This window comes from Phyllostomus discolor, chromosome 2, assembly GCF_004126475.2.
Source record: "Phyllostomus discolor isolate MPI-MPIP mPhyDis1 chromosome 2, mPhyDis1.pri.v3, whole genome shotgun sequence".
NCBI classification, from domain to species: Eukaryota; Metazoa; Chordata; class Mammalia; order Chiroptera; family Phyllostomidae; genus Phyllostomus; species Phyllostomus discolor.
In genome coordinates, this window is record NC_040904.2 from 49,554,541 (window position 1) to 49,573,205 (window position 18,665).

Here is an 18,665-nt window from a genome sequence, read left to right on the forward strand (position 1 = left end):
GTGCCTTGACAGAAGTGAAGATACTGACTATCATGTTGAATCAAACCGTTGCCGGCAGTAATGTGATTTTCTAGATGCTAGTTACACAACTGTGTTTCCTTTGTTAAAATTTTTCATGCTGTATACATATGATTAGTGTAATTTTGTATATTCATATTATACTTCCCTAAAGTGTTTATATTTGAAATCATAACAAAAATACTAACAAAACATCACTGCCCTAGCCTGGAATGTAGAGCAGGACAGAGAGTGGGAAAAAAGTTCTGGAATCAAACTTGAAAGCCCAGCTTTATACCTTCTGAGCTCTGTGATGTTAGGCAAGCCAAATTACCTTCCTGGGCCTCAGAATTGTTCATATCTCTTAACCAGGAACAATAAAGACTTACCTCATGGAGATGCTGTGGTGATAGCATAAACTAATATTTGTAAAAAGCACCAGGCTTAGAGAGCACCTGGCCCGCAGCAGGTGTCAGTAACTCATTCATTTGTTCAAACACTTTTTATTTCAAGCAACGTACTGGGATATAAAGGCTAATAAGTTACAGCTTTTGCTCTCTAATGTGTAATGTCAATAGTATTTTCCCCCTTTTTCTTTCAAATATCTGATTAAAGTAGAGTCTTTCACCTTTTCTCCCACTACCTCCTGTCTGCTCCCTTCCCCCTGCTCCCTTTCCCTGCCTGTCAGTGCAAACACCTTCTTCTCGGCAAACAAGGAGTACCAAGCTCTTTCCAAACACACCGACCACATCAGGTTGCAGTTATTGTATTTATATATTGTATAATATCATATAATATATATTGTATATATATATTGTGTAAAAGTTGGATGGATAAATGAATGAATGCTCTTCTCTAGTCCTGCAGTGTCTCATTCCTTTCCTCTGTCACCATTTATCTTCAACAGACCCTGATGGTGACACCATTTCTGTTTCTTTCTTCGATACCCTTCAAACAGAAACAATTTTCCTTCTTCAATACTCCAAGAGTACTTTAGTTGGACTTTTTTATGGACCGCAGTTTAGCATGAGAAAGTATGGCCTTTCAAATCTGTACAACCTGGGTTTTGCTGTTGGGTTCAACATTAACTAGCTATGTGGCCTTCCTTAGCCAAGTGAGACTTTTGGACTCTATTTTCCCTACTTTTAAGTAGGAAAAACTATGCCTACTTTTTAAGGCTAATGTAAGGTTTAGAAAGAATGTGTGTCGGAAGGATATGACACATAAGAGTTGTTCATTGAAGAAGGGATATTTCAATAGTTTTATTTTAGAATTTAGGTAGGCACTCTTTTCTTCAATAAGGAAAAAGCCATGTCCACTCTATCTTGGCATAGTGCCAAGATAGAATATCTCACAGTGCCCATATAGAATAAATGTTCAACACGACTTTACATAAATGAATGAATAAAATATAAAACAATTTTTTCAATGTTGGTGGCAGAGAAAGGATCTTATGCAAAGTCTCCAAATCCCAAAAGACTATTTGAAACTCCTTCCCTGGAGGTGGATAATATAACAAGTGCCTGCCTGCCTGCCAGGTGATCCTTTGGCCTTCCTTTTGCCTCCTAGACAAAGAAGGCTGAGTGGCACAGCCCTCTCATATTGCTGCATGAACAAGCAAATATTTGCATGATTTTTAACTGGCACTGACTTGTTATTCACCAGATGGTGACCAATTTAGACGGAGTCTGCACTGATTTATGGCAGTGGTTTGGCTTATGGGATAATACAGGTGATGGTATCTATATGAAGGACATGCCTTCAACTTAGATTAGATTTGGATGCTGGAAGCTGATAAATGTGTTATTAACCACTTGCAAGGCCAAGTCAGAACCATAAAAGGTAGGCTTCCCCTTTTTGCATGCCAAGTTCTTGTCTCTACATTTCCTGCCGTAGTGGAGTGTCAACATTGCATAATAACCATCCTCCAAGACTTTATTAAAATCCTGACCTTTGCTTCAGAGCTTCTGTTTGGAAGGAGAAAGGCAAGGAAAGAAAATTAGGTCTTTTCTAATAGTCTCCGAAAGCTTTAGGCCATAGGCCAAGAAAACTCAAGTTGTCTTTTGGAAAACATGTCTTTGCCCGCTATCCCATCACTCACCCAGATACACTCCTGTGGCGGTGCTGGAGGTGCAGTCCCATAAAGACCAGTATTCCAAGGCAAGAGAAGCTGGATTTAAAGGAGCAGCACCTGTGAGAATGGGGCACTGGTTCTCTTCCTACAGGTGTCCTATGGGAGAATTTACTGACCTCTGAGAACTGCAGAATTCTCAGCACATAACACCTTCATCCAAAGCCTTGCTCTAAGAGACTTGACAAAACTTCAGCATAGCTTCTAGTGGCATAAGACTGCTTGTGATGACCCCAATCCTCCATTAAAATGCTTCCCTCAGAAAGCTCAAGGCTGCCAGGAAAATTTGCTATTTGCTCTAGCCAACATTTGATGGTAGACCTCTGACCCCCTTTCTTAGAACATACTAAAAAGTGCTTACAATTGTGACTATGTAGCTCTTACAACTCAGAAGTGTATTTCTCGAGGAAGAGGGTCACTCTTTTGAGATGTAATCATCAGGAAAGAGAGGGCCTCTGTCTCCCAGACTCTGTGGGAGGATAGACTCCTGACTTCAGTAACAGCCAACCAGCAGACACATCCGGCCTAATCATATTTACACTGGCCATCCCTTTGCAATTTTATTTTAATTTCATGACGCCACTGAACCCCTACCAACCCCCTCCGTCATTTTCCCTTTAAAAAGCCCAAATCTCTTCTGCGCAAAATGGAATAGAGCTCAGCTCTTTCACCTACTGTCAGTAGTTACTGAATAAAATCTGTTTTCACAGCTTCAACTAATGTCCGACTGTGTGTATCTTTGGCACCTCTATGTGGGAGAAACCCTCATTCATGGGGCTCACCTCTAACCCCATGCAAACAGAGTTCTGGATGGGATCCAGGAGTTCCCCATTTGCCTCTCCTCTTCCAAGGCTGCATGTAGCACAGCCTGCTAGGAATATGAATGAAGAAAGCCTCCTACTACATAGCTAAAATTTCTTGTTTTTAATTATTTAAATTTCAATAATAAGATGTATGTGTTTGAGCACATAAGCATGTACCTCTGACAAGATATGCTGAGCTCTTAAGAATTTCCACTTTAACATGACTTTGTTCAATTTGCTTGTTTTCCTACACCTAACCAGACAAAATGAGGGGAGAGGGGCTTTTATCAAGGTCAGAGGCAATAAGGAGGAAGGGGGAAAATGACTTGGGAACATGGGGCACCCGGGGGAGATGTCCATAGTCGTGTAGAGAGACTCTAGAGCAGACAAACTCCCCTCAGTTCGTCCCCTCCCTTAGGTGAGCATGGAAGAAAAATTGGCTGAGAAGTATAAAAGATGGAAACTTAAAAGGATATGGAAGGTAACTTAATTACTTTTTTCCTTTTTTCTTGTTTGGCTCAGTCCTGCTCTTTACCTTCCTTTCAAAAACCTAAAGTAAAATGCCTCTGTACTGTACTCTCTTTACCCTGCTCCCAGCCAAGGAAAGCTACTTATTGTTTTACTTCTCTTCCAATTATTTTGGCCTTGGGAAAATGTAAATCAAAGGAGGAGGGCAAGAATTAGTCACTTAGTATCTTTGGGTCTTGGTTTAACCATGAGAGTTTTGGACTGAATTCATAATTCAACAAATATTGAATGAGTACTATGTGCAGAGTACTATCTATTTGCTCTGGAAACATTATATTACCCTTATGTAGCTTACATTCTAGTGAAAGAGATGTTAAATAAATTAATTAATTAAAGTATAACATAAATAAGATAGAAAATCTAATGGGCAGTATTTTATATGGCTGTCAGATCAGACTTCACTGAGAAGGTGCCAGTCTCTGTCCCAAGTATTTTTCTTATATTCATTTAATTTTATTTATTATTTTACAGATGCTGAAACTGAGGCACAAAGTAGTTAAATAATGTGAGTATATCACATTACTATATTATAGTATTTGAACTTGAACCTAGACAGTTTGGTTACAAGTTTCTTGCCTTTAACCACTAGTCTCTATTTATTACCATTTTCCATTTATTAGAATTACTCTGAAGTGTGAGGAAAGATTCTGGAGCAAGAATTTAAGCAGGGAGGCTATTGAAGGGAGAAAGAACAATGACTGAACTATGGTGGATGTGGTAGAGGAGAGAAATAGTGGTCATATTTGGGATCTGTTTTGAATGTGCCGGACACAGAAGGTTTGCTCATGGGTTGCATATGAGCACGCGAAGACTTCATCATGAATACCACTTTTTGGCCTGAGCAACTGGAAAAAAGATGGTGTTTCTTAAAAAGCTTGGAAAACTGGGGGAAGAGGTGAATTGGTGAGGAGTAGAAATACAGAGTTTGTTTTGAAAATGTAAGCTTTGAAATGCACATGAAACCTCTAAAAAGAGATATAAAAGAGTCAATAATATGGGGGTTTGGATGGTAGCTTTAAATTTGAGGTCATTATCCTGTGGATGTCTGAGAAAGCTCTGTGTCCTGATGAGATTCCCTAGGGAGGGAATATAAATGTGCCAAGGATTAAGCTCTGGGATATTCTAACCATCAGAGATCATGAAAAGGATTCAACAAAATAGGAGCCAGAGATTAAATTGATGGCAAACAGGGAGTCAAAGACGGGAGTTTGAAGAAGAAATGGATCAACTGTGTCTAATGCTGCTAATAGGTCAAGATGAAGACTGAGAATTGACCATTAAAATTTGGCAAAGTGGAGGTCATTAGATGCCTTGATTATGGGTGGAGTGTTAGGGACAAAAGCCTGGTTGGACTAGTTTCAAAGGACTAGAAAAATTCTGAGGCCCTACTATAGCTATGACACAATGATTAAAGATAACCTGAAAAGAGACATGGAGGATAGGAGTAAAAAGAAGAAGAGAGTAATAATGCATTTCAGATACTTCAAGCTATTTCAAAACATGTTATTGAACATCTTCTATGCATCCAGCACTGTTAGGTGAATTTTAAACCACTGTTCTTACTTATTACAATAACATTTTGATATTAAGCAAATTTATAAAGAAAAAAGTCTATACCACCTTAATCCTAACACATGAACATTTTACACATTCATTTCAATCACTCTCCTTCTGTTTCCATAATTTTATACAGTTTTATTAATGGCATTATAAGCCTTTTCCTTTGTAGACATATGTCTACAGAGGACATAACAACATATTAATTATGTAGACATAACAACACATTAATTATGACAGCAAATACTTTATTATGTAAATATATAGCATTGGTTATTTAATCATTTTTATTCCCAAGCATTTATGTTGTCTTCAAATTATAATACAATACTATGATTATTCACCTCTATGCCTGTCATCCTCACTAAGCTATGATTAGCCTCTCAATGTCCAGAACTATGCCTGGTTCAGTTCTGAATCACCAGCATGTGTCCGACAAAGAGTGACTTCTAGGAAGCACAGGAGATGGTACAGTGACATAGTGCAGGCCAAGATGACCTAGAGCCTCAGTTCTCATTTTGCATTCTCCAGTGGTAGACTTGTGGCCATGGGCAAGATACGACTTCTCTATATCCCATCTATAAATTGAAGCTAATAACAGTACTGTATAAATTATTGAGAGAATTAAATGAATGAATATGTGCAATGTGACCACTACATTGTAAGCACACATGTGTACAGTGCTTGATAAGCATTTTATATAATAAAAAATTGATGCCCTGAATACGTTTAATGAATGAATTATAAATCAAAAAAGTTTTATTTTTGCTTTACACAGGTAACTTTTAAAATTCTTTTGGATATACGAGGTCCCCCTCCAAAAAAGCAGAATTACCTTCTGGAGGGTGGGCCCCTTGTAGTACAGGCTTCCCCCACTAGGTGAGTGCTCTAGGAACCCATCTGTGTCAGTGTACCAACTGGCACTGCTGTGAGAGGTTGTGTTCAGCTTTAGTGAATTTCTTTTTCGAAGGCCTTTTAAAGGCATCTGCCCATTTCATGATGGGTGATTTACAAGCGCACCTGCCCACACTGTGCTGAGTGCTCAGCAGTTTTTGACCCAAAATGGCATGACCCCCTGGTGTCCTACCCTTCCTATTCACCAGATCTTTCCCCAAGAGACTTTTTTTTGTTTCCCTGATGAAAAAATTCCTCAAAGGAAAACGTTTTGCTGATGTAGAAGAAGTGAAACAAAAAATGACAGAAGCCCTAAGATGAGTTCAAAAGCTCTTTTGAGCAGTGGAAAAATGTCTCAACAGGTATATTGTATCAAATGGAGGGTACTTTGAAAGTGACTGAAATTTAAACATATAAGAATAAATACACATTTTTTAATAAATAATGTTTTTTGGGGTCCCCCCTTATATATATATTTGGATTCAGTAACAATGTTGTGAACATGTACTCTGTGCCAGGTATCTGGAGACAAATAATAATTTCTTCAAATTAATTTTCACAAGTGATATCAATAAATGAAATAAAATGAACATTTCTAATGCCTTGATTATAGCGTTACTTGCTCTGGGGAATAAGCTTCTTGAGGCCAGGGCTGGTGTCTTGCTTTCCCACAGCTGTCTATCCTTACAAGGTACACAGGGTCTGCCACCCGCTGGTTCCCCAGACGTCTTTCTTTGTCCTTGTCTTTTTCTGTTTTCCCCTCCTCCTCCTCCTTTTTCTTCTTCATTGCTTTCTCTGGATTTCATTTTTTTGATAAATAAATTAGTAATGTTCAATTAGGTAATGCTAAGAGCAGAAGAAAAATCAAGGAGATGGTGGTGGGGAAGGCATATGCAAAGAGACAAGTCAACTTGGTTGATTGCCTTTGTTAGGGATTTCAGGAATTGGGGACAGGCACAAGAGGCCTTGTCAATCATAAAGAGACTGTGATGGACTACTAACAGGAAACAAGAAAGGTTTTTGAATAATGGAGCTCACTTAATGAAGGTCTTTATAATGCTTCTCAGGATGGTTGTACAGACTACCATTTAGAATGGGAGAAGGTGTTGGAGGGCTCTCGTAGAAACCTGGAGAAATGCGAATGAATGCAAAGGAAATGATTCTTTTGAGATCAATTCCTTCCACAATGATTATTTTGTTCATTCATCACTCAACATATGAACCCAGTGCCCACTTCGGGCCAGGCACTGGGCTAGGCACTGGGAATGTACAACAGCAGATTCAGTCCTGCTGCCATGACCAGTTGTTTATTCCTGCACTGTCACCTGCAGTAGAGCAAGAGCTCCGGACCACCGAGATCAGTCTGTTACTTCCTGTCGCGGTCTGCGCTTGGCACTTGGTGGGCACACAAATTCTATAGCCTAAATTGATGTGCAGCCTTGGTGCAGCATAACTAAATGCACAGAGCCAAGAAGAAAAGGCCGGGTGGCATCTATCTTGCATTGTGAGACCACAATCTTTCAGTGAGCCCTTGTGTGCGTGTGTGTGTAGAATCGGGGGCATATCTTCCCAGCGCCCCTGGCAGAGTACCAAGCTGCAGGACCAACCCTCTCTTTCCCTTGCGCGCTCCAGCCAGCCCAGGAGGTGGCAGGGTGCCAAATGGAACGCGGCCGAGCTCAGCCTCGCTTCCGTCCGCAGACCCGCCCCACGCGGCTCCTCCTTGCCACTGGCGGGGCCGCCCACGGTGACGCCCCGTGGCCGCGGCTCCGGGAAGCCCAGAGCGCGGGTGGCTGGCGAACTCAGGCGGCGGGTGGAGCCAGAGGCGCTCCGCCGCGGCCAATCGCGCCACGACGGGGGAGGAGCCCCAAAGGGGGAAAAAAGAAAGTGCAGCGGAAAGTAAGAGGCTCATTGGGCGACGACTGTCCGGATCAGGGTCCCTAGGGCTCCGTTTTGACCAGACGCAGGGAAAGAAGCAGCGCTGGGCTAGTCGGCATCCATCCTCGCTGCTTTCCGCTGCGCCCACTCTGTCTCTCAAGAAAGGTGAGTCTCGCGCTGTCAAGGAGGTCTTGGAAGAATCACCGAGCTGCAAAATCTCAGAGTAGAAGGATTCTTACAAAAGGACTCCTTCAGTCCCACCCCCATCCCCGAAAGCAAACTGAGGCACAGAGTAAGGCAGTGCCTGGCATAGATCACAAAGCTAGTTATTGCTGTGGCCAGGACTCGAAACTGACTGTCCAGAGCCCCATCTTCGCTTTGCAGGGATTTAAGTCACGCAGTTGTGGGACGGCTGCGGGTTGCTGCACGCTACTTTCAGCCCTTTAAGGGGTCTTTCCTGGTATATCCCCGCCTTGGTTTCCCCAGGGCACTGCTGTAAGCAGTGAGGATAGACGAGGGCAGTGTGTCCCAGTCTGTCTAACGTTGCTCCCAGCCTGGAGCTGTGACAGCCTTCGCGCCCTCTTCCCCTGACCTGCTTTCTCAGAACGATGCTCCGTACGACGGTGTCTGTCAGACTCCTGGTGGAGGGGTGGAGAGGTGAGGGGCGCCCGGGCGTCTCTGACTCCATGTGGTCCTCATTTCTCTCTCCAGCCCTGGGAAGAAGCGGAGCTTGAGGTCCTATGGGGGATAGGATGCCCCTCATTTAAGGACAGCTGGCTTTATGGAGCCATAGCCCCTCTCACTTTAGAGTACTGGGAAGGAGCAAGGAAGCTGAGTTAAAGAGAAAAAAATCACAAACGTAAAGGCAAACTTCTGCGGTTTAAGAGCCAGCGCCAGCCTTGGTTGTGGAATTGTGAACCACAGCGCCTCAGAGCGTTTTGCTGCTCTGCTCCGCAGATCCTCTGGTTAGGAGCCCGGGAGGAGGAGGGTTACCTGGCTTTGACTCTAGCTCTGAGGTGCATTAGCTGTGTGAACTTGGGCAAGGATCCAGTCTTCCTGATACTCAGGTTTTGTGTGTGTGCATGTTTTTGTTTTTTGTGCCCCCCCCCGCCCCCGCCTCAGGGGCAAGATGGAAATTATAATGGTCACAATAGGTCCTTTGGGTAGTTAGGAAGATTAAATGGGATAATTCAAACAACATGTTTATAGCTCAGTGCCTGGTCTGGCACCTGGTAGTCAGGTTGAGATTGGTGGTAACTGTTATAAATATTGTTATATAGTGATCCTGGACATGACAGGTTTTCAGAAAGGTGATTTTGTACTACCTTAGAGTGACTTAAAAATAATATCTGGAATGTTATGGTGTTTTCTTCTTTGGAGTTTGAACAGCTCTTTTACTGTGAGTGTTTTTTGAATGCTCTCTACATGTGACTTTGATCGTGAATGCTTGACTTGGAATATAAAATTAATGTTTCTCAGTGATGCCAGCCTGTACTAGTTTTTAGGCCAAGCCTTAGGTCGGTGAAGATGCGATCTGAGGCATTCTTTGTTAGCAAAGAGGGTCTGGAATTTGATGAGAGGTAGGAACACAAGAGAAGTTGAAGTTCCATTCATGTTACAGAATGTTGTAAGCCTCTTATCCCTGCTGTCTTAAGTCAGACAAGCAACTTTATATTTTGTTAGCATAGGAAAACAGCAACAAAATTCTCATGCATTTATTTTGGATTATTTAGTGACACTGCTAAATTCACTCCCTTCTGGACACAAACTTACCTTATTTAAATACACCCAAATATGCCTACACTTGTCTTCTTTTATTATCACAAATGAAATAGTGTCACTCCTATACCCCTACCTGCTCGTGACAATTGATTTTATTCTGATTTGACTTCATACGATGATTTTCTTCTCTCTCTTGACTATGCCATAAGTGCCCGGATTGAGCATCCAGCATTTATAGAGTTGTCTTTCTGCTTCACAGTCCCTCGTATTTGCATGTGGCATTGATGAGGTGGTGTGATACATGTTGCGGGAAGTCAAGGGCTTAGTGGTCCCCCTTGATAGGTACCTCCCGCACCTGCACCTAGCATTTGCAGAGGATGGGATCACTGCTTCCGTCAGCCTGTTCCGTGTGCATGCATTATGATGAGCTGGCCAGGATACATCTGAACGTGTGCCTGAGAGACCAGGGGCTTGTGGGGAAAAGGAAAATGTTCAAAGTAAGGTCACAACAAGGGGACAGAAGGGAGATCAAACACTAATTCCTTTTGGTTCAGGTTCTTTAAAGCAAAGACACTCAGTTATACCTTTCTTCCTTATCCAGATTATATGTTACCAAAATTGTACATACATCTAACATGTTCAAAGTGTGTTCCCTATATATTATCTTCCTTGTTACTTGCAATAGCCCTGAGGAAAGGAAGGACATGGAAGGCATGTTAATAGTGGAAGGAGCCCACGTTTTGTGGTCCTATCAAGTTTCAGTTGTAGTTCCTATGTAGCTAGGAAACACTGAGCAGTTTATTTCACTATTGGGTGTCTTCTCTATTCAGCTCTAAAATGGAGGGAAAAAGTTGCCCCCCACCAGAGATTTGTGAGAGTATTAAATTAAGTGGAATAGTGTAAAGTATATGTCATGAGTAGGTGCGCATTAAATGATGCCCCTTCTTCGCTGATCTCAATTTGTTGAGTAGGAAACTGAAATGAGATTCAAAGAAATGAGAGGTTACCAAGGGTCATGTGGTTATGAAGCTTCAGCCCTGGAAATACAGTTCAAACACGTTGATTTCTAGTTAGAGGCTTTTCTTGTCACACCCTGTCACCTTGCCAGTGAGATCCTTAGCAATTTATTTCAATTGTTAGGTTGACCTTATTTGGCTGGTGATTGCAGAGCATCCTTTCTGTCCCAAAGAGGACATTTCTTTGCTAAGGGAACAGCCCTTAAACATGATCTGTTGAGTTTAGCAGGGCCAACTCACAGGAGAGGAAGTTTCAAAGCCATTATCTCTAAGGCAACCTTCCTACTTCCCTGTGTTTGATGCAATGCACCTTCAATTCCTGGAGGCAGGGAACTATGAAGACATAAAGCTCAGAATTATGTCATCTTTTTCTTCCTGTTTTGAGATGTTTTGCCCCCATATTCCATCCTTGTACTAATTCGCAGAGTGGTAAGAAGATTGAGGAACAAATGTCATGAGTGACGGTAACATTCCTAGCATTTTTCACTTCTTTCGCCAATTCTGTGGGTGAAGTTTGGAACATAGAGAGTAGTATGCAGAGGCAGCATTTGCAGGTAAGACCACTGCTTGCTGGTGGGGCTGATCATTGGTCTGGAGTTTTGTCCTCCCTGTGGAAACTGATGGCTGCAGGCTTATGTGGGAAAATGAACAGATCTGTTTCTCATCCCGGCAATGGGGTGATTTATCCATTGAGACTCCCTACAGGCCATCAGGTTTCTCTGCTTTGCAGCAAGCAGACAAGCTTGAAAATGCAATTCCATGAGAAATGTTTTATTCCTTTTTGGCATTTGGGAGCATGTTTGCTTTTGCTTAAAGGAAGGGAGTTAGCATCATCTTACCCGGCACAGTTATAAAAGCAGAATGTGGCTGGAAGAAGTCAGAGGAGGCAGAAATAAAAAAAAAAAGTTATATCCAAGATAACGCATAGCTCCATTTGCTGTTTAACTTTCTGAGGTTTTTGCTGGTGACACAGATGTAGGATCTGTGAGTCACTGTCGCCTTGTCTGTGAAATATTAAAGAGAGCCACCTACTGTGCTCTTTGCCCATTTTGGAAGTTGTTCTGTGGGAGAAATAAAAACCCCAAAGAACAGGAAGGTTACAGAACATTTGGCAGAACAAATATCAGTATTTTAGCTACTGTTGCTAAGTTCTCTTTTTTTTCTTTTTTGAAAATGCGAATGCATGGTTTACCCTGGTGGGGTCGTTAGAAGACCATCTTCTAGCTGACTTTATTCTGACTAGCTCCAGTAGCTGTGACAGTGTGGACTTCTAGAGTCTGACAGGTACCTGAGGCAAGTTATTAGAATTGGGATGAACCTCAGTTTCCTAGCTAGGAAACAGGAGCACTGAGGCCTACTTAGAAGCTTCAGTGCCCATGTCAGCACCTTATTCATGAGAAGCATTGAATAAACACAGATTCGTTCTCCTGCCATCAACTCCTTTAACTTATTTGTCAGTTAAATTGTGAAAATCAAAGTTCAATAGCTACCCTTTACTGAACTCTGTCATAGTTTATACTGAGTGTTTAATATATATAATCTCATTCATTCTTTGCAATAATCCTCTGTACAAGTACTACTTCATTTTAGAGCTCAGAAAGACCTAAACTTGTGCAGCCTCTGATCTAGAACTGAGGACCTGGGTGAAGACTGATGACCTCCTCCCACCCCCATCCCAATCCTGCCTAAAACGTGAGGGAGCTGGATTAGATCATCTCTAAGGGTCTTCTGCTATGATTTTTAAAAACCATTATTTTTAAAAGATATCTCTCAAGTCTGAAATTCTATTACCGTATCTTTTTGTAAAAGTCAAGGCTAAAAGGGGAAAGAAGAATAAAATGAAAAAGCCCTTATTGTTTTACCCCAAGAGATCTATTTTCCTGTCAAAAGAGGAGGGCAAGGGAAATCAGCATTCATTGGTGCATGCACTTCTGTCATTTCATTTAAGCATAAAAATGACTCCCACATACACACGCACACACACACACACACACTATATATATATATACACACACACACATACACACACACACACTGCCTTTTACACGTGAAAGAACTAAGGTTCAGACAGATGTATAGACCTGCCCAAGGTTAAGGTTACCCAATTGGTAAGAATCAAAACCAGTGTGTTCCTGAGCACAAAGCCTTTGGTCTGCTATACCACATTTACTATGCATAACACCATACAATCTGAGGACTTGTCCAGCTAGATTCAGAAATGTCCCTTCCTGCATCCTTATATCACACTCCTCAGCTGCTCTCTCCTTTGCCACTGTTTCATTCCCAAACATGCTGGTGAAATTCTTTCTTGGTTTTTCCTGGTCCATGGGACCTTACAACATTTTCTATCTCTATTATGATTTTTTTTCACTATGGGCCTATAATATGCCCCTTGTTTTCTTCTCTAACTCTCTGATGCTTACCTAAGCCACCAAGGGCATGATTTATCCTGCCCCATACCTACACATAAGAGGCACTGGGTGGAATGGATGATGGATTCCTACCATGCCAGGTAGGCCCAGCCTTGGCTTTCCAGTTTTCTCATGTCGTTAATTATCTCAAAGCCTGTCTCTCTCGACTAATAATGTAACTTCAATTTCCTTTAATTTTGTGGTCACAAAATCAGAAAAATGATAAGAAGTCACAGACTAATAAGGTTGGGCATCACTGGCTCAGTGGTGGAAAAAGACATTTCTTTTCTAATTATAAAGAGAGTTTTGCAGCAAACACAGTGAAGGATGACACTGAAATGCATGCTTGCATATATCAACAGAAAGGCCAGTGTCAAGTGTCATAAATTAATTACCTGGAAGAAAGTAGGAAGTTTCCAGGGAAGTGGGAAGCTGCAATGAGGTTCGACCTCAAGATTTTTAAAAGCAGTGAAGAATTCACATCAATCCAGCTCTTATTTGATATAATTAGATTTAAGGACAGGAGACCATTTATGTCTAGTGTATATCCAGGAATGCCTGTGCTTTCTATTTGTCTGACACATAAGTTCTTGTGACTACACTGGCTTCCTTCTTTCTCAACCAATGCTAAAGGCAACAGCAAAGAGGACCAGTCATTTTATAAATTTTGATACCTGAAAATGTTCTTTTCATAGATAGCACAGTTTCTTAAGCCAGTTATGGTCAGATGTTATGGTGACTTACAATTATGACTGTGTGACATCGTGGGTTTTGGTACCAGACCAAACCTCCCTGGTTTGACTTTGGACAAGTTACTTGTCCAACTCTGCTTTATTTTCACCATCTGTGAAAAGGGATAATAAACCATTTTATTATGCTTTTGGTAGGTGTCAATCATATGCCATAACATTTGTTAAGAGCCTAGTGTACGAGGATTTTAACCTTTTTTTATGATTAGCAATTGCAGTGATATTCAGCTGTATGCCCAAATTGATACTGGATTAAAAAGTATGAGACCTAGGCCTGGCTGGCATAGCTCAGTGGATTGAGCACGGGTTTGTGAACCAAAGGGTCACTGGTTTGATTCCCAGTCAGGGCACATGCCTGGTTTCAGGCCAGGCCCAGTAGGGGGGATGTGAGAGGCAACCACACATTGATGTTTCTCTTTTTCTTTCTCTTACCCTTCCCCTCTCTTTAAAAATAAATAAAATATAAAAGAAAAAAAGAAAGTACAAGACCTAGATTAAAAAAAATTACAGTTTTTGTTTATTTAAAAGTTAAGGCCCTCAAAATGCTTGTTATTATATACACACGTGCACCCACATATAAATATATATATATACAGGGTCTGACATGGATAATGCCCTTTTTTATTACAAAATCATAAGCATGTAATTCTGTAACATAACAATATCACACTCAAGTACAACATGTGACATTTTAGGTGAAATGTTCAAGTTAAAACTATAAATTATTACATCCATGTTATTACCCTGCTACCCACAGTCAAGCAGGCATTACTTGTGCCAGACCCTGTATATACTTTTTGTGTGTGTGTGTGTGTGTGTGTGTATGCAACAATTCTTAGGTAATCAAGACAAATGTTGCTAGCATTTTTTATCCTGGTCTGAGAGGCTAAGAATTTGCTATGGCCACACACCTAGTAAATAGTGGAGCTGGGACTTGGATACTAGCTATCCAACTTCAAGGTTTATGTTTTTTCCCCTCTTCAACCATTCAGTCCATCTGCCCTGGTAGTGGGTTTGTGGCTTTCCTTCTCTAAAAGTCATTTTTCCCACCTCGAAAATGAAGAAGTTGGATGAGGTGCTCTCTAAGGTACAGTGTTCTATGAGGCTCTGCCTGTGTAGAGTAATGACCAAGGAAATGCCTGAAAAGCTAAGAGGAGAACCATACTTTTCTTTCTATAGAGGTATCTGCATGTTGTGGCATGTGGAGTGTCATATGTCCCAACAGTCTCCTTGGCCTCAGTGACAATTACACCTGAGCACTGAACTAGGAGTCAGCTCTATAAACACAACTTTTACATCCTTAAGGGTTTGATTCTGCCACATTCCCATGACCTGCCAATTGTGTGCCCACTTAGGCTTCAGATTTGAAGGGCGGGAGAGAAAATAGATGGCTGGGTGAGGCACAGTGACATTTATTGTTTGGGAAGTGAGAAGAGAGGCTTTTTACATAAAGCAAGCTCTGTATCACCATTAATCACCACACTCTTCTCTAAAGAAATAAAGAGATAACATATTTGGCTTTCATTTTGATTTTAGCATTATGAGTGCATATTTTCTGTTTTCTTCTTTTGAGCTAATTTAGTGCCTGTTGAAAAAGCTTGGCTCTTGTTGAAATGAATACAGGAATTGTTTTAACTTACAGAAATGATGGACACTTGAGAGTGGTAATACACATTACATAACACTTTTCTGGAAACTCAGATTTCAAGTTTTTCAATTTCAGAGAAAGATAATGATGGGGGCTAGGGAGGATAGAGTAGATGGTGAAAAGTTGGCTGGCTTTCAAGTCAGAGTTGAGTGTGAATCCTTAATATGGCTCGTTCAGCCTGTCCATACTTAGTTTCCTCATCTGTGAAAAGGAAATAAGCATGCTTTAAGCCAGGGTGTCAAACTCATTTTCACCAGGGCCACATCAGCCTCATGGTTGCCTTCAAAGGGCTGAATATAATTTTAGGATTGTATAAGCGTAACTACTCCTTAACAGTTAATCGAGAGCTTGGTGCTGCCACTGGGTAGAAACAAGGTGCTGGGCCAGATAAAACAAGGTGGAGGGCCATATTCGACCCGCAGGCTTTGTGTTTGCCACCTCTGACTTAAGCTATGTCCTAGATAGATAGACATCTATATCTATAGGTATAGCTATCTATATATCTGTTGATGATGTATCTGTTACAAAGGTTAAAGTTAGGTAAGCTATATAAAGTCCCAGCCCTTAATAACTGGCACCTGAAAGGCACACAATAAACATTCATTTCTTGCTCTTCATTCAGCAGTGCTGTTTACCCCAAAGCCTCATACATTTGATGCAGCTCAGGTAGAGAGGGGGCATATATTCAGTCAGGGTCTGAGTCTGTCTAAAGAACTCTTTCCCAGTTTGGCAAATAATGTGGATGACAAGGGATAGGGAGTCAATGTGATATTTATCTTAAAATATCAGGGAAGCTTTCTTGTGGGCAGAGGAATTAAACCAGTGGTATGGACTATCTGCATCTAAATCATCTGGGTAGTTTGTTCAAGAAACAGGTATCTAGTGTCTCTGCACCGTAGTAAACCCTAGATTAGAATTTTATAAACTGAGAGGTAGTATATTGTAGGGTGTCCAGAGTGTTTTTATGTGGGTGCAAATTCTGGCTCTGTCTGTATAATCCTGGGCAAGTTGTTGAATTTCTCTGTATAAAATGAGAGGAACAGGATGCATTAGTCATTGGGTTGCTGTGAGAACTAAGTAAGTGAATATGCATGAAGTGCCCAGACAAGTGACTGGCACAGGTTGCCACATGTTATTTCACTCCATGCATAAATCAGTCTTTAACATACCTTCCAAGGCCTCCTATGGTGCATTATTTTCTCCATGTCTCAATCTCCCTGCTAACTACATGGCTAACACCTTTATCTTCTGGACACCTTTGCTCAATGTCTTCAGTGCAGGTATTTTGATTGCTTTGTATAAAATTGCCCCACGTCCTTCCCATCTCCACCCCTGCCATTCTTGACCTCACTTGTTCTGCTCTACTTTTTGTTTTTCAATAGCAGTTGTCACCTTATTAGCATCCATATACTAATTAATTACTTTGTTTAGCTTATTGTTGTTTAATTCACTTTGCTAGAATGTAGAATCCATAGGGGCAGGGACCTTTGTTTTACACACTACTGTATACCAGGTGCCTAGAGTATAGAGCCTAGTAAATAGCAGTTGCCTAAATCATGAGTAAATGGTGAGTAAATAAATTTACAGATATTAGTATCATATGTCCCCAAGGAATAGAACAAAAAATGTGGAACTGGATGAGAAAACAAATTATGTTTTTATACATACACATGCACATACACACACATGTTTGAAATAAAAATATTGTATATTATATATACACACACAGATATATACTTACAAATATATATATATATATATATATATATATATATATATACACATGAGGAAGGACCCAAAACACTCTAGAATCTATTTATAAAAAGTGTATATTTATTTTTAATGTTTAAATTTCAGTCATCTTCAAAGTACTCTCCAGTTAATGCAATGCACCTATAAAGACTTTTTTCCGCTGCTCAAAACAGCTTTTGAACTTGTTGATTCTGATGCCTTTGAGTGCTTCTGCCATTTTTTGTTGCCACCTCTTCCACATTGACAAAATATTTTATTTTCATCCAAGTTAACAAAAAAAGTTGCTTGGTAAGATTGGGTAAATGGTGGGGTGGGGGTGAGGCATAAGGGTCATGCTGATTTTGGTCAAAAACTGCTGAACACTCAGCACAGCTTGGGCAAGTGCACTTGTAAATCAGCCATCGTGAAATGGGCAAATGGGTTGAAAGAGTCTTCAAAAAAATTCACTGAAGCTGAACACAGTCTCTCCCAACACCGCCAGCTGCTGCACTGATACAGATGTGTTCCTAGAACACTCACCTAGTACTGTTCACCTGCCCTCCAGAATATAATTCCTTTTTGGGGGGATTCTACCCTCATACATATATGTATGTGTATCTATTTAGAATTTTGAATATATATTTAGAATATTGAAATTAAAAATTATGTGTCTGTGTTTATATTTAGAAATTGTTCAAAATTACCTTGGGAAATTATAGAAGTGATTTCTTGCTGTTAGCATTGCTATAAGGATCATTTGGAAGAAAGAACAAAAGAAAAATATGAGAAAACAGACAACAGACAAGCAAACAGAAGAATTAGCAACTGATGTCTGGATAAGAAGTGAGGGGCTGAGACTAGAACAACAGCAAGAACAACAATGTTGGGGGGATGTGCAGGAGGCACAATTTTGAATAGAGGTGTCAGTGGTAGCACCTCTGGGAAGGTGACATTTCAACTAAGGAAAAAGCCCCAGGAGGAACCAGGATAGGTCTGAAGCTATGGCTGAAGTGGCTGGAGCCAGGTGGGAGGGAGAGAAGGGCGGGGAATGAGGTCCCAAGGGAAGCCCGTTGCTAGAGCATACTGGCCTTGCAGGCGATGGTAAAGAGTTTGGAATTTAGGCGAAAAGCAGCAGGAATTCACTGAGAAGATTGAAATAGGATGTGACTAGGTTTGATATATCTGGAGCCTTGAACAAAGAGTGAAGACAAATAGAAGAATTTATGTATAAGATGAGGTGATAAACTAATCTCATACAGGTTCCTAAGAATAGTCAAGGAAGAAAATTCAGTTTCATTATTTCATTCACAGCCTTCCTTTCCCATTAGAATGTCTCACAAAATACTAAAATGGATAAAACCAGATTATTTTGCCTTTTCTGAAATAAAATAATTCTTATTTCCAAAGGCACTAAGTAATGGATGGAAATGTATGTACTCACTGTTGTTCATTTCATTTCAGCTGGAAATTTTATAGCCCCCATGTAGGTGTTTTATGTCACCCCAAATATTGGACCTAGAGCTGTTTTCGTGTAAGATTTTAGGTACTGATTTTGAAATCTGCTGTAGTGAAGAGTGAGCATATGAAAGGCAGACTTATTTTT

The 18,665-nt window shown here is 40.8% G+C and overlaps 1 protein-coding gene across 3 annotated transcripts in view; it reads left to right on the forward strand.

Annotated features, from left to right (window-relative positions):
* Positions 1 to 7,703: 7,703 nt before the first annotated feature.
* Positions 7,704 to 18,665, forward strand: part of LOC114490986 (interleukin 1 receptor accessory protein) — a 138,988-nt gene continuing 128,026 nt past the window's right edge. For 2 of the 3 annotated variants that reach the window (XM_028505128.2, XM_028505130.2), the window contains exon 1: positions 7,704 to 7,950. The gene's annotated coding sequence lies outside the window, so the exon portion shown is untranslated. The remainder of the gene's footprint in view (positions 7,951 to 18,665) is intronic. The other variant, XM_028505132.2, reaches the window with a different exon arrangement.